We start from the raw sequence: 15597 nt of genomic DNA on the forward strand, positions 1-15597 counted from the left end.
ACACGAACTCGAAAGTGTCCGCCTTGAGCAAGAAGCATCCTTCTTTTCTTGCTCCTGCTTCAATAGCTTTCCCTTTACGTCGAAGGCTTTTAAAGCTGTTGCCAAGGCAGTGGAGGCAGGCAAACCCTGCCCTACACTAGAGGAGTGTAGACCTCTGTCGTTAGCCCTGCCCATGGAGATAAGGAATGGAGAGAAGTCCACCTAATCTTCTCAGTAGGGAAGGTGGATGCAGATATCGAGGGACGACAGTTCAGCGAGAGTCTTCCGAAGCTGTCAGACTTTTTCTTGCGTAGGAAGCAAGAGACGAAGGTGAGACTTACGGCATTCCTATCCCTACAGAACTGCATCGAGATGTGTGCAGGCCTGAAAAGCACCCCAGACATGCTCATGGTCATGGCCAAAATGCACATGGCCACCTTAGTAAAGGACCTGTACGCCTTTATGAAGGCTAGGAGAGCCTGTAGAGAGTTCATGTTTGCTGCAGCAACAGTGAAATACGAACCCAGGAAGCTGATATCGTTCAATATCTGGGGTAAAGACCTCTTCCTAAATGAATTGGTCAAGGAGGTAGTTGATAGAGCTGCCATGAGAATAGGAACCTTCTACAGAAGTGGGGCATGTCATCAAAACGAAAGTCTTCCCCGGATGTGGGTCCCCAACCTAAGAGGAAGACCAAGAAGCCCAGACTACCCTTTCGGCCTGCCCAACAACATCCCACAGTTACCATGACTTCGGTGCCCCAAGTTGTTGCTCAACCACAAACCCCATTCCAAGTGGTGCCTCAGCAGCTGGTTGCCTAGTCACCAGCATTCAACCCTGGGTTTGAGAGGCAAACCACTACCTTTCATCCCAAAGGTAGAGGCTCCAGACAGGGCTCCTCAAGACACCCCTCACGAGGTAGGGGAGGACGCGATCAGGGAGGTAAATCCTCCAGACAATCGAAGCATTGAGATGCTTCAGGTAGGAGGGAGGCTCCAACACTTTCAGGATCGTTGGACCTTTGATCCCTGGGCCCTAAGCCCAATCAAGAATTGACTTGGATGGAGCTGGTGCAAGCCTCCACCATCATTTCCTCAATTCTTCCAACACTCCACCCCCTCATTGGAAGATTATACCCCAGAACTCTTGAGCAAACGGGTAATAAGAAGAGCAAAGTCCATCAAATTCCAGGGAAGCTGTTTTGTGTTCCCAAGAAGTACTCGGGCAAACTCAGGGTCATTCTCAACTTGTCGCCACTCAACAAATTCATTGAGAACACCAAGTTCAGGATGTTAACCCTTCAGCACATAAGGACCATGTTACCAAAAGGGGCGTACACAGTCTCAATAGACCTGGCAGATGCTTACTGGCATCTCCCAGTCAGCCACCCCCTCTCCTCCTACCTAGGATTCAAGCTACAGAAGAAAAAGAATGTCTTCAGAGCCATGCCCTTCAGACTAAACATAGCCCAAAGGATCTTCGCAAAACTTGCAGACACAGTCGTTCAACAACTACGCCTAGGATGTGTTCAGGTAGCAGCGCACCTGGACGACTGGCTGATGTGGGCAGCATCCAAGACAGTTTGTCTGCAAACATCCAAGAAAGTGATCCAGTTCCTGGAACTTCTGGGATTCAAGATTAACTTCAAGAAGTCTCGACTCTCTCCAGCTCAGGAGTTTCAATGGCTGGGAATCCATTGGAACTTGAAGAAGTCATACCACGTCTCCATTCCCCCAGGGAATAGGAGAGAGATAGCGGGGTCTGTCAAGAGACTACTGAAATCTGACAGGATCTCAAGACACCAAGAGGAAAGTTTACTGGGCTCTCTCCAGTTTGCACCAGTAACAGACCCAGTGCTAAGAGCACCGCTGAAAGATGCGTCAGGGGTCTGGAGAAGATACGCATCAAACGCTCGAAGAGATCTGAAAAGACCAATACCGACCTTACTACAATCACTTCTCAAGCCGTGGTCGAAGGCCTGAACCTAACGAGGACCGTACCCTTGCAACCACCTCCACCATCGGTGACCATCCACACAGATGCCTCGACAGAAGGATGGGGAGGTCACTCCCCTCAAAGTAGAGTCCAAGGGACTTGGTCTTCTCTGTTCAAGACCTTTCACATCAATATTTTGGAGGCCATGGCAGTCCTCTTGACGTTGAAAAAACTCTCCCCTCGCAGACCAGCTCAGAGTTGTCTGAACCGACAAGGCTCGAGATCGCCCCATATCATCCATGTGACGTTAGCCATCTTTCATCTAGCGGAAAAGAGGGGATGACACTTATCAGCAGTTTACCTACAAGGGTTCCCCAATGTGACAGCAGACACTGTATCCAGGCTAAAGCCGATAGAGTCAAAAGGGTCCCTAGATGCAGATTCATTTTCCTTCACCTTGGAACAAGTCCTAGGACTGCAGATCGACCTCTTAGCGATGAGCGACAACAAGTAAGTACCTCGATATGTAGCCCCATACGAGGACTCTCTAGCGGAGGTGACGGACCCCATGTCCTTCGATTGGAACAAATTGACCCGGATTTACCTGTTCCCTCCGACCAATCTCCTGCTGAAGGTCCTCAACAGGCTGAGATCCTTCCGAGGAACGGCAGCTCTAGTGGCTCACAAGTGGCCCAAGAGCAACTGGTTCCCTCTGATAATGGAACTGAAGCTGAGGCTGGTCCCTCTACTGACCCCAGCACTATCTCAATGGGTTCAGAAGTCGACTGTCTTCGTTTCATCACAGAGAACCCTAAACCTTCATCTCATGATTTTCTCGCCATAGCGGTTAAGAAATAATTTGGGATTTCAAAAGGCAGTATAGACTTCTTAGAATAATACAAGTCCAAGTCAACTAGAAGACAATATAATTCGTCTTGGAAAAAGTGGGTTGCTTTCTTTAAAGCAAAAGGACAAATAGAAATCTCAGTAGACTTTTGTCTCTCCTTCTTTATCCACATTCATGAACAAGGTCTAGAAGCCAACACGATAACCATGTGTAAGTCAGCCCTGACTAGACCGCTTCTATACGCCTTCCATGTGGACCTAACAAATGAAATCTTGACCCAGATACCGAAGGCATGTGCTAGACTCAGGCCTCCAAAGCCCATTTCATGGTCCTTGGACAAGGTCCTACATTATGCTTCAACTGCTTCAAATGAAGAATGTTCTCGTAAGGATCTAACCCAAAAAAGTTATTTTCCTGTTTGCTATATCCTCAGGGGCTAGAGTTAGTGAAATAGTGACCCTATCTAGAAACAAGGGCCATATTCAGTTCACAGAAGTGGGAGAACTGAATCTTTTTCCTGATCCAACCTTTCTCACCAAGAACGAGCTAACCACTAAGAGATGGGGTCCCTGGAGAATCTGCCTTCTGAAGGAAGATGTCACTCTGTGTCCAGTAGAATGTCTAAAGGTCTATCTTCGAAGAACTTTAGACTTCAGGGGAGGACAGCTCTTTAAAGGAGAAACATCAGGATTAAACTTATCCCTAAAACAACTGAGGGCGAAGCTCACCTACTCCATTCGCAGAGCGGATCTTGACAGTACACCCGCAGGTCATGATCCAAGGAAAATTGATTCATCACTGAACTTTTTTCAGTATATGGACTTTGAGCGTCTTCGCTCATATACTGGATGGAACTCATCCAGAGTGTTCTACAAACATTATGCAAAGCAAGTGCACGAACTGAAGCATTATGTGGTGGCGACAGGTAGTGTATTAAAATCTGTCGTCTAGTACTGCAATGAACAGTGAATTGATTGGGACTATCAAGTAGGGTGAAAAGGTGTTCACACCTTCCAGTGCAATACTTTTTAAGTGGGTGTCACCATGGTGACACTAAGACTGTTTAAAATCTCAGGTGTAGAATTATACAGATAACACTTTGACTGTGTGTACTTGTACACAGTGTTGATAATATACAACATTTAGAGAAAATTATATTGAAAAATTCTATCAAATTTTCAAAATTCATAGTGGGACTAATCATTTCTTCTCTTTCAAGTAGAAAACTTTTCTGTCTAAAGTTGTATGTATAATTCTCTTAATATATGTTACACTTGTTATTCTATATACTTATTCATCGTAAATAAATGTCTATTAAAGTGTAATTGCGTCTTATTTTGCCCTACAATTAGCGCAATAAAAATTCTCTTACTTATTTACCTAAGTAAACCTCATATTATTGTATGCTTACAAACAATGGATATAGTTGATACTTATTGTTCCTACAACACATACAAACCATGAGACTTTTGTATATCTAGTTGATACTTATGTTTGTTCCTACAATATAAGCAAACCTTGAGACCCCTTTTCTACTGTCTAGTATGACTCTTCCCTTCAGGGGGTAGGAAGCCCTAACATTGTTCATGATTAGTGGTAATGACGCATAACAGTAACGTCATATGTGTCAATAGTCCAGATGAGCATAGAAAAAATTGTCCCAAGGTTAAGGCACCTATGAAAATCCACAGATACAGTACTTTTAAGTAATTCTCTGGTAAACTTCCATCAGGACAACATGGCTAGAGCCCAAAAAACAGATTTTAAAGCTATGTGAAAAATCTATTTTTTGGGTGAGATGGCCATGTCGTCCTGGTGGACCCGCCCTCTTTTTCCATAGAAAAGGCTTAGGCAATATCCCTCCTGAAACTACTATATCTGTAGCACCATGCCCAATGCTACAAGGAATGAGCGCCATCTTGGAGCCTCGTAATAGTACGGGAGGAAGGGTAACCTTGATAACGGCTCCCCTTCTGTTTTTCGCCACTCTTCCCCCTCAAAACGAAAACACTATTCAGAGTGAAGATTGCTATATGTCGTATCAACATATACATCCCCTGATATTATGCGATATCCTTAACCCTGGGTTGATTAAGTTCCAAAGTGGGTACGCCATTACCAATGTGGTACCATAAATGAGACCTCAACTTTCGGACCATATAACTTCCTTATTAATAAATATATTTCAAATCCTTAAGTTTCTTATTTAACAATAGCCATTCTTCAATATTATGTTTGGAGTAAATTAAGAACCAATCATTTTAAACATTTAATTTGGAAAATTTAGAAAAGTAAGTATATAAGAGTATAAATATATAAATAATAATCTGTAGGAAATATTTATATTATACATAAGTAACTTTGGCAAGCTGCATAATAAAGTTGAATGGCATGGCAGCATTCATGCCAATTTTCAAGGTCCTAGGCTGAAAAACCCCAAATCTGTGACAAGTGTGAAAATGGGCACTGGCGTGGGACTCGATGATGGCACTGGGGTGGCACTCGTTGAAGGCATTGGCGTGGCACTTGTTGAAGGCAGTGGGGTAGCACTTGAAAAAGGCACTGGGGTGGCACTTGGAAAAAGCACTGGGGTGGCACTCGAAAAACACTCTAGTAGCACTGATTGATGGCACACTGGTGGAGATGGGGGCCTTCCCTGATGGGCTCCTGAACAGGGTTAAGGTCATGGGAGGGTTATCTACATCGTTGTCGTCATCATCGTTGTATGGTACAGGTATCTTAACCTTCTTCATAGGGAATTGTATCCTCGTCTTGCTTTGAAAATGAGAAGAAAGGTGAAATGGAGGCTCACTTTCTGAAGAGGTGCTAGATGGGGTCGAATAGGAGAGTGCCGAGTGGGAAAAAATTGCTTATACTTCCCTGGTCGATGGTGTCCACTTGGGGCACGTCACCATATTTCTGATAAAAACACGCATCATCGGCACACTCAAAATTACTAAAATCACTAAGATATTCCAGAATTTCGTCGAGTCTTTTCTCAGAAGGGAATTTTTTCGCCATTTTGCCAGCCTGAAAAGTTGGAGTTTTTTTTTTTTTTTTTTAGTTTCCCCCCTATATACTTGAACATCCGGCAGCCTAACACAAAGATGGTAACATCACTGTATAGCGACACTATTCACCAATGTTCAGTGAAAACTCTTTAACTTTCATTAATATCACTCTGAGATATTTAGCAAAATGTAAAAGCATACGGAATTGAAATTTCAATACAGTTTAGTAATGTGTTACCAAAATTGAGACCAAAAAAAATATGAAGAGCTACATCTCTGCTAGTATCTGAAGCTCCGACTTGTGCGTCCTACCCCTTTTGTATCATAACAAAGTCTTATGCGGCTCACCTCGAGAATGACGCCACAGATAAAGCAACAGGATGAAACCTGGGAAAAATTGCTTTGCGCCTGCGCCTGGTTCCAAATTTGGGGCTTGTTAACTTAACCAGGGTTAAAAGAGATTTTAAGGATATTCGCACCAGGTCAATTCTCTGGGAATATCACTGTAGCCAAATATCCCTTAGAAAGCTACCAATAGGAACTTTCCATCAGGATGACATGGCCATCTCACCCAAAAATAGATTTCTCGCATCGCTTCAAAGTCCGTTTTGTAACTTCCTACCTTTTTTGTATCCTACCCAACTTTAAAATTCACTTTGTTTTCTTGTTTTGTTTGCTTGTGTTTGATGAAATTCTTCTTGTTGGCTGTATGGGAGATCCTCATTGGCTATTTCTTCTGCCTCTCTTGCAATAATTTTTCTTCTGCTTCTCTAAGATCTCTGCTTGTATTTGTCATCCAGTTGTCGCCAATATTATGGTTAGTTGCACATTGTCTGGTGATTTCAGCATATTACTCACCTGAAAATGAGTGAAGAATTATTAGTAATTATCCAGGGGATTCCACCTGAGTCGCCAATATTATGGCTAGTTGCAGATTGTCTGGTGATTTCAGCATATTTCTCACCTGAAAATGAGTGAAGAATTATTAATAATTATCCAGGGGATTCCATCTAAGTTACCAATTTTTCATTGTTGATATGTTGAATAAAACACAGGCATATACATAACCCTTTACTGTATAATAAGAGTCTACAATACTCTTGGCTCTGTGGTTCCGACAACCAACTCCCTACTGAGCGCCGAACATCTCATAAACAATCTCACAAACCAAAACATATTAGATCGAACATAAGAGCATCGCTCTCAAAAGACTTAAATCCTACTCCAGTACAAAAGTAGAAAGAATCACATCCTATCTTTGAGGTAATTAATAAATGCTTGAACCCTAATATCAAAATATATCATTTCAGTTATGTACAAAGTATAACATGTTTTATCAATGCAATATGATGCAATGTTGCGCTCAATACACGTAACATTTGAGGTAATACAGTACATTATTACAATAATACATAACATGAACAAAACAATATAAGGACATACTCAAACACTGACAGTAAGAAACAGCTAGGACCAACTTATATTATCACATTCTCCCCTCCTACAAAATTCAACTTTAATCAAAACAAATGTTTGGTTTAATCCCATCCGTAGCGATCAGGAGGCCTTGACACACGAGCGGACCTTCTTATCTCAGTAGGCTCACTGGAATCATGACAATCACGGTTATCATGAATTTGTGAATTAGCATGAGTTTGTGTATCCTGCACTTCAGTTGTATCTGGGGACTCCGTCTCTCCTGGTAGTTCAACATGGTGTACAGGAGACGTTGCACCTTCAGGACTTGGGGCTAAGTCACGTGTAGACACAGTTGATTCTCTACCGTCTGGATATTTGACATTTGCATACACTGAGTTTTGCATCCACGGGTTTAACCTCTTCTGTTAATGGTTCATGTTTGCTAGACCTAACATGCCGTCGCAATAGTACGGGTCCAGGAGTCAAGAGCCATGACGGTAATGTACTTCCAAGACTAGAGCGTCGCTGAAACCTGAAAAAAAAGTTCATGAGGTGTCTCATTGGTTGCTGTACATAAGAGTGACCTAACTGAGTGCAAAACCTCAGGAAGCACTATCTTCCAGTGTTGAGTCTTCAAGCCACGACTTTTGAGTACTAAATTAATAGATCTCCAAATAATACCATTGTATCTTTCAACCTGGCCGTTGCCCATTGGATGATAAGGTGTCGTTCTGCTGGTTGCAACCTTCTTCTGAGAAAGGTAGAGTTTCAGTTCTTGGTACAGGAAAGAAGCACCTTGATCTGAATGAATGAAACTAGGCATTCCACAAAGGATAAAGATAGATTCAAGACATTTGATCACTGTTTTTGAATGCATGTTTAGACAAGGAAACACAAAGGGGAAACGTGAATACTCGTCAACAACCGTAAGAATGTACTTATTGCTCGTGGTAGAGGGCAGAGGCCCCTTGAAATCAATGCTAAGACTTTCCATTGGCTGGGTGGCCTTTATGAGGACTCCTTTTCCTGGACGATGGAATTTTGGTTTTTGTTGTGCACAAATTCTACAAGAAGCAAACACTCTTTTCACGTCATCTGTTGAAAATGGGAGGTTTTTGGATCGCACAAAGTGCAAAAGGCGAGTGACGCCAGGATAGCAGAGGTTCTCATGGATGTCAGTGAGACTTGACATTGAGGGAATAGAACAACAATAGGCACGAGTCAGGGTGTCCGCTGCAATATTCTGTTTTCCCGGACGATACTGTATAGTATAGCTGTAGGATGCCAGCTCCAACCTCCACTCTTGTATCTTGTTGTTCCTTATTTTAGTTAGTTTCCTGCTGTCTAACATGAACATCACGGATCTTTGATCAGTAATCAGAGTAAAATGTTGTCTCGCTAAGAAATGGCTCCACTTGCGAATCGCTTCAATAATAGCTGTGACCTCTTTTTACACTGCTGGATAATGCAACTCGCTACCCTGGAGCATTCTCGACATAAAAGCTACTGGGCGGCTACCCTGGTTCAAAACTGCGCAGACAGCAACTTCCGAAGCATCACACTCTACAACAAAAGGAAGACTCTTATCCACAGACCGAAGTGAAACATCCATAAGTTGTTTTTTTAAAGAATTGAAAGCAGCTAGTGCTGGCTCGCTCAGTGGAAAAGTTTTTGTGTTCACTAAGGGATGGATCATGTCAGAAAAAACAGGGATCCATTTGGCATAATAGGCAAACAATCCTTGAGGTCTTCGCAGAGAGCCCATATTTGTGGGAGGAGGTAATTCTTGAAGGTGACGTAATCTGTCTGGGTCAGGATTTATAACATTATTCCCGACACAATACCCTAGTACATTGATTGTAGGAACAGAAATAACCGATTTCACTTCATTGAGGGTAAGTTTCCGTTTCCGAACCCCCTCCAAGGACCTTTGAACGTTTCTATCATGTTCAGCCTGAGATGCTCCACCTACAGTGATATTGTCTAGGTATGGAAAAGTATCTTTGAGCTTCTCATCCTGAACTAGTTTGTCCATAGCTCCTTTAAATGCAGCTACACCATTCGTCACACCAAATGGAATCCTACAAAATTGAAACAATTTCCCTGCACCTTTAAAAGCAGTGTACTTCCTCTCACTCTCTTTAATGATGATTTGGTAATATGCACTCTTCTAGTCAAATGTGGAAAACCACTTATATTTTGCAGGTCATATACCATATCCTCTATCCTGGGGAGGGGGTAAGCATCTAGTTCTTTGTATTGGTTAATGGTCTGGGAATAATCAATACAAAGTCTCTCTTTGTGCCTGTCAAGTGGATCTTTGACTACTACAACCTGTGCCCTCCAAGGGGATATATTTGGTTCAATGACACCTTCAGATAGTAAATGTGAAATTTGGTCTTTTACAAACACTAGCGTCTGGATTTGACTGCAATGGGTTTACACTGTTGAGGTAAGTTTGGAAACAATGACGGTTCATCGATGTCAGCTGTCGCTAGTACACAGACAGGTTTGACGCCAGTCATCTTCAAACTTGGTCTTTTCCCTTCATATTGAAAAATCATGCTCTGGTGTTGCTTTGGGAAATCATAACCCAAAATGAAATCACAACACAAATCCTTCTAGACCCCTAGCTGTATACAGGGATATCTCTGATCAAGGTGAACCAAGTCTGCTATGACAAATCCAGGGGAACTAGCATTGAACGATTTTTATGCCATTGAGACCGCTGAGTTTGCATGGACTACTGTCAGTTTTATTCTCTTCGCTACTTCCTCATGTATAAAACTATCTGAGCAACAAGAATCAACTAGTGCTTTCAATGAGTGGCCATTTACAGTGATGTTTGTAGCTGCATGTGAAAGATTATTTGGATAATTGGCAGTTATTGTAAGCAAAGTGGGATTATACAATGTATCAGTGGTGCTACCTGAAACTCTTGATTTACAGACTTTTGAAAAATGGCCTGTTTTACTGCATTTGTTGCATGTGGCACTATGTGCAAGATAACTCACTCTATCTGTACTGTGAAGTGCATTACCAGAAAAACAACATTTTCTCTTTGATAAGTAGGCAGCGTAACAGCTAAACCTCCAGGTGAACTTCCTTCTGCTCCCCCTTGCATTGGATGTTGCTGCTGGTCACCGCGGGGCTGCGCCTGCCGCTCTGGAACTAAAGCAGCAATATGAGGATCAGGTGGGGATGCATATGCATCGGCACTGCGCTGGGCAAGATCCAATGTATGAGCTTGACTGTGTGCAGTCTCCTGATTCAGTGACTTATTCTCTAGTAGCCAGTAACGAATATATACTGAGGCAATACCATTGATAAATGCATCACGTACTGGCTCTTGCAAATATTATTCTGCTGTGACTGGCTGGAAGTTGCAATCTTTGCTGAGTTTATGTAACTCACGCAGAAATTCGTCAATGGATTCTCCCAACTGCTGCCGTCGTGTCACCAAAACATCTCTAGCAAAAATCTCATTCGGCAACTTGAAATAAACACTATCTAGTTTGGCGATTGCATTCTCAAAAGTATTACAGTCTTCGATCAGTTCATATACATTCGAGGACACACAATTCACTAATGCTCCTAACTTAGCTGGTGCAGCATCTCCACTTTCTTCTATGAAATTAGTGAAAGTTCTATGCCAGTGCTTCCACTCTTTGGGTGCATTGGACGAGCTGGGATCTGTGTCCAGTCTGGACGGCTTCAGTAACTTGGCCATGATGAGTATGTGTTGAATAAATTGTAATGAAAGTAATACTTGGTGATAATTTCCAAGCTTTATTCAACACATTAGCAAACTACCATATCTGTAACAGAAATAACAACATAAATGCACACGTTAACACCAGCACATAACTTATGATAATCATGCGATGAAACATTAACATAAGAAGAACAAAACTATAAACAAAACAATATAAGGAAATACTCAAACATTGACAGTAAGAAACAGCTAGGACCAACTGATATTATCAAAACGTTATTCTGGTTATTGTCAATCAACGTCACGTCTGGGCTATTTGCCCGTGTTACCCTATCTTTTCTGATACCATAGTCCCAGAGGATCTTTGCCTGATCGGTTTCTATCACTCACTCAGGTTGGTGCTCGTACCACTTATTACTGCAAAGTAGCTGATGTTTCTTACACAGGCTCCAGTGGAGGACTTTTGCCACTGAATCATGCCTCTTTATGTACTGTTTCTGTCCAAGTGCCGGATATTCGCTTGCTATCTGGTTTATAGTTTAATTTTTCGTATTGCAATTCCTACATATGAGAGAGATGTTATTTCCGTCTATCGTTCTTTGAACATATCTGGTTCTTAGGGCCTGTCCTTGTGCCGCTGTTATCATTCCTTCAGCTTCCCTCTTGGGTTCTCCCCTCAGTAGCCATTGTCGTGTGTCATTGCTGGCTAGTTCTTAAGTCTATGTCATGTATTGTCCATGCATTGGTTTGTTGTGCCAGTCCTCTGTTCTGTTAGTCCTTCTCCTGTCACAGTATATTTCTGGGCCTTCATCTACTTTTATCAGCTCTTCTTACCATGCACTCTTGAGCCACTCATCTTCGCTGGTTTTCAGATATTGCCCCAGTTCTCCATTCTCAATGTTGACGCAGTCCTCTATACTTAGTGATCCTCTCCCTCCTTCCTTTCGTGTTATGTATAGTCTGTCCATATTTGCTATTGGGTGTAGTGCTTTGTGTATTGTCATATATTTCCTAGTTTTCTTGTCTATGCTGCGGAGTTCTGCCTTCGTCCATTTAACTATTCCTGTGCTGTATCTGATTACTGGCCCTGCCATGTGTTTATGGCTTTCATCATATTTCCGGCATTGAGTTTTGAATTGAGTATCACCTTGAGTCTCTGCGTATATTCTTTCCTGATCGTATCCTTCATCTCTTGGTGTTTTATATCCCCTCCTTCCATTATCCCCAGGTATTTGTATCCCGTCTCATCTATGTGTTTGATGTTGCTCACATCTGGTAGCTTTATCCCTTCAGTCCCTGCTACTTTGCCCTTCTGTATGTTGACTAAGGCACATTTTTCTATTCGGAACTCCATCTTGATGTTCCCAGATACAATCCTTACAGTCTGGATCAAGGTATCTATTTCCTTGATGTTCTTACCATAGAGCGTGATGTCGTCCATGAACATCAGATGGTTAATTCTGTTTATTTTCTTGAGTTGGTAGCCAGAATCCATCTTCTGCTATACTTTTGTCATGGGTATTATGGCTACCACGAAGAGTTATGGGGTCAATGAGTCGCCCTGGAAGATCCCTCTCCTGATATTAACCTCTGCTAGTCTTATTTCAGAGCTTGTGAGTACTGTATTCTAGTTGCACATTGTAATTTTGAGGAACCTGGTGGTGTTTCCCTCTGCACTATATATTTTTAAGCATACTATTAGCCATGTGCGTGGTATCATGTCAAAGTCTTTCTTATAGTCAATCCATGCCATGCTTAGGTTGGTTTCCCTTCTCCAACTGTTCTTTATTACCATTTTATCTTCCAGGAGCTGAACTTTTTTGCCCCTACACCACCTTCTGCAGCCTTTCTGTTGGTGTGGGATGGTGTTTGTCTCTTCTAGGTAGTTGTATAGCTTTCACTGATGATACATGTTAGTAACTTCCACATTATTGGTAGGCAGGTGATAGGCCTGTAGTTACTGGCTATATATCCCTTACTCTTGTCTTTTTGTACTAAGGATGCGCTTCCTATGGTCATCCATTTGGGTGCATGATGATCTGAGATACAGTGCTGGAGTTGTTCTGCTATTCGAGAGTATAGGGCCTTGAAGTTTTTGAGCCAGTATCCACGGACTTCGTCGGGACCTGGGGCTTTCTAATCTGGCATTTTCATTAGTTACTGTCTAACTGTTTCTGGTGTGATCTCTGTGAATTTTGGTTTTATTCTCCCTTTTTCTCCTTCCTTGACTTCCTGGAGCCATGTTGCATGTTTGTTGTGTTATACCGGATTGTTCCATATGTTTTCCCAGAGTCTCTTACTTGGTTCGGCTTCAGAGATATGGTGGTGGTTGTCTTTCCCTCTAAGTTGGCTGTACAGTCTTTTCTGGTTGGTTCCAAATAGTTTTTTTCTGTTGGTATCCCTTATTCCTTTTAATGTACCGTTTGATCTTATGGGCTTTGGCCTTAAGCTTCTGTTTTACATCAATTGTGTTGTTTAGTTCCCTCTCTTGTATTTTGTATTTCTCGTTGAGTTTTCCCCTTGTTTTCTTGCTTCTTGGCCATTTTTCTGCCATCTCTTTCAGTTTACACAAGTCAGATCTCATCACCAGGATTTGCTTTTCCAGGTATCTTTTCTAAGGAGGTTGTTGTTTTGGTTTCTGTTGACTTGGTTGTGTTGGTGTTGTTGGTGTTCATATCCACTTCAGTTCTGCTACTAATCTTGCTTCTGCATATGCCAAGTTATTTGTTTCTGTGATACTGGTGGTGTGTATTATCCCCATTATTTCATTGACCTCACTTGTTTTCTCCCTTAATTTCTTGTTGTTATAGGCTTTCATGGAGGGGATCTTAGTTCTCTCTTTATCTGGGTCCATCAATCATCTAATCTTTTCTACCCATTCCATCCTCTCTGTTACTTCGTTGATGTTTTTTTGTGTGTTGTTGTTTGATATCTCATCCTCTCTGTGGTCTTCTGTAGCATCGTCTCTCAGTTTGTCCTCTTGTAATTCATTGTCGTGTGTCATTTCCGCTGGTCACACTAGGCTGACACATGAGTTCTTGCTGGCTGGCCAACATCAACCATATTGTGACAACTGTTTGGTACCATTGACAGTGAGGCATTTGTTGACCGAATGCCCCACACACAGTAGTGAAAGAAAAAGATAACTGTTGGAGGCTTCAGGTGAGGATGGTAGGTTCATCCTTGCCAAGATTCTTGGACATGATGTGTCCGACCATGCTACTGGTATTTTTAACTTTATTTCAGAGGCAGGTGTTTTGAAAGATATTTAACTTTTAAAGTGATACATTTGCTTTTATGGTTTTAATTGAATATTTTTCTTTTTATTTATTTCTTTCATTTACAATAAACGATATCAGCGTCAATGACCTTAAATATCAGGAAGTCAGAAAACCTCAAATCAGTCAATAAATTAATCAATCGACAATACTAAATGTGCAGTGGATACTGTGAACATCGCTAAGGGTTTAGTGTCTCCAAGTAATATTAATGATGACAGAGAACTCCAAACTGGAATTAGCAGATGAATGAATTAGAACTTGCTTGGCTGGCAAACTTCAATCTAGATTAAAGAAACAGCTTACAATAATGGCAGCTAACAAAGATTCGTTGAAAATTTAGGGTAAATTAGTCTATAATACAATAATTGTAAACACCGGAGTCCTTGGTCTCCAATGGTCTCACAAGTTTTCATATATGAACTGTTTGCAATATCTAACCACTATTCGATGAAATTATAGATATAAGGTCCCAGTACAACTATATATAGAAAACCAAACTTCAAGTACAAGTTGCAGGTCGCCACATGGAAAGTAAGATCCCATACTCATTGACAGATTTGCCTTTTAATAGGTTATTTGTTGGCCTTCAAAAGATAGTATGGTAGATTTTATAAAAATAACACATAATGAGGAGTCTGCATCTCTACTCAAAGCAGTGTTCTGTGTAACTCATTTTCAGTAGATATCAACCAACGAATACTAAAGGTGATACTAGACACAATCGTAAAGGAAACCACCTCAGTTGCCAGTATCTATTGGCTTTTTCAATACCACAACCCTCACATAAATTTTTAGTACTCCTAATTGTCAAACACAACAGGACCCAGCTCATCATATCAGTGACATAATATTTGGTGGAATACCTGAAAGATAATATCAATGAAATGGTCATAAAATTAGAAGATTCAATAAAGCTAGGAATGATGAATAGGTTGACCTGATCTGGACAATTTTAATGCGTCTGGTTTTACTATTCTTAATCAGCTGATGAAGCTAGCTGCCAAAGGTTATTCAAATATCTATGTAACCCATGATGTCACAGATGTCTTCGTCCTCCTGATTTATTTCTACAACATCAAAAATCTGTCATGATAAGTAGTAATGATGAGTTATCTTGCTAATCAAATAGTAAATAATGTTGAAGTGTTGAATAAAAATAATATCAAGAGTTTTTTTTCAGCTATAAAGGCAAAAAATCAGTATGAATATAGGCATAGATCAAGGCAAAATAAAAGTAGAGGTCCAAATTATAGATATCTAGATTTCCAAACAAAATCTAGATTGTAGTCCATAGGGACCTCTGTGTATCTTACTGTTATAGTTATTAATTTGACGCTTTGAGGAATCACTCTTTAGACAAACTTCATAAAAAATACCTGGTCAGATATATAAATTATGCTGTTGAACTTT

The sequence above is a fragment of the Palaemon carinicauda genome, chromosome 18 (assembly GCF_036898095.1).
Source record: "Palaemon carinicauda isolate YSFRI2023 chromosome 18, ASM3689809v2, whole genome shotgun sequence".
Classification (NCBI taxonomy): domain Eukaryota; kingdom Metazoa; phylum Arthropoda; class Malacostraca; order Decapoda; family Palaemonidae; genus Palaemon; species Palaemon carinicauda.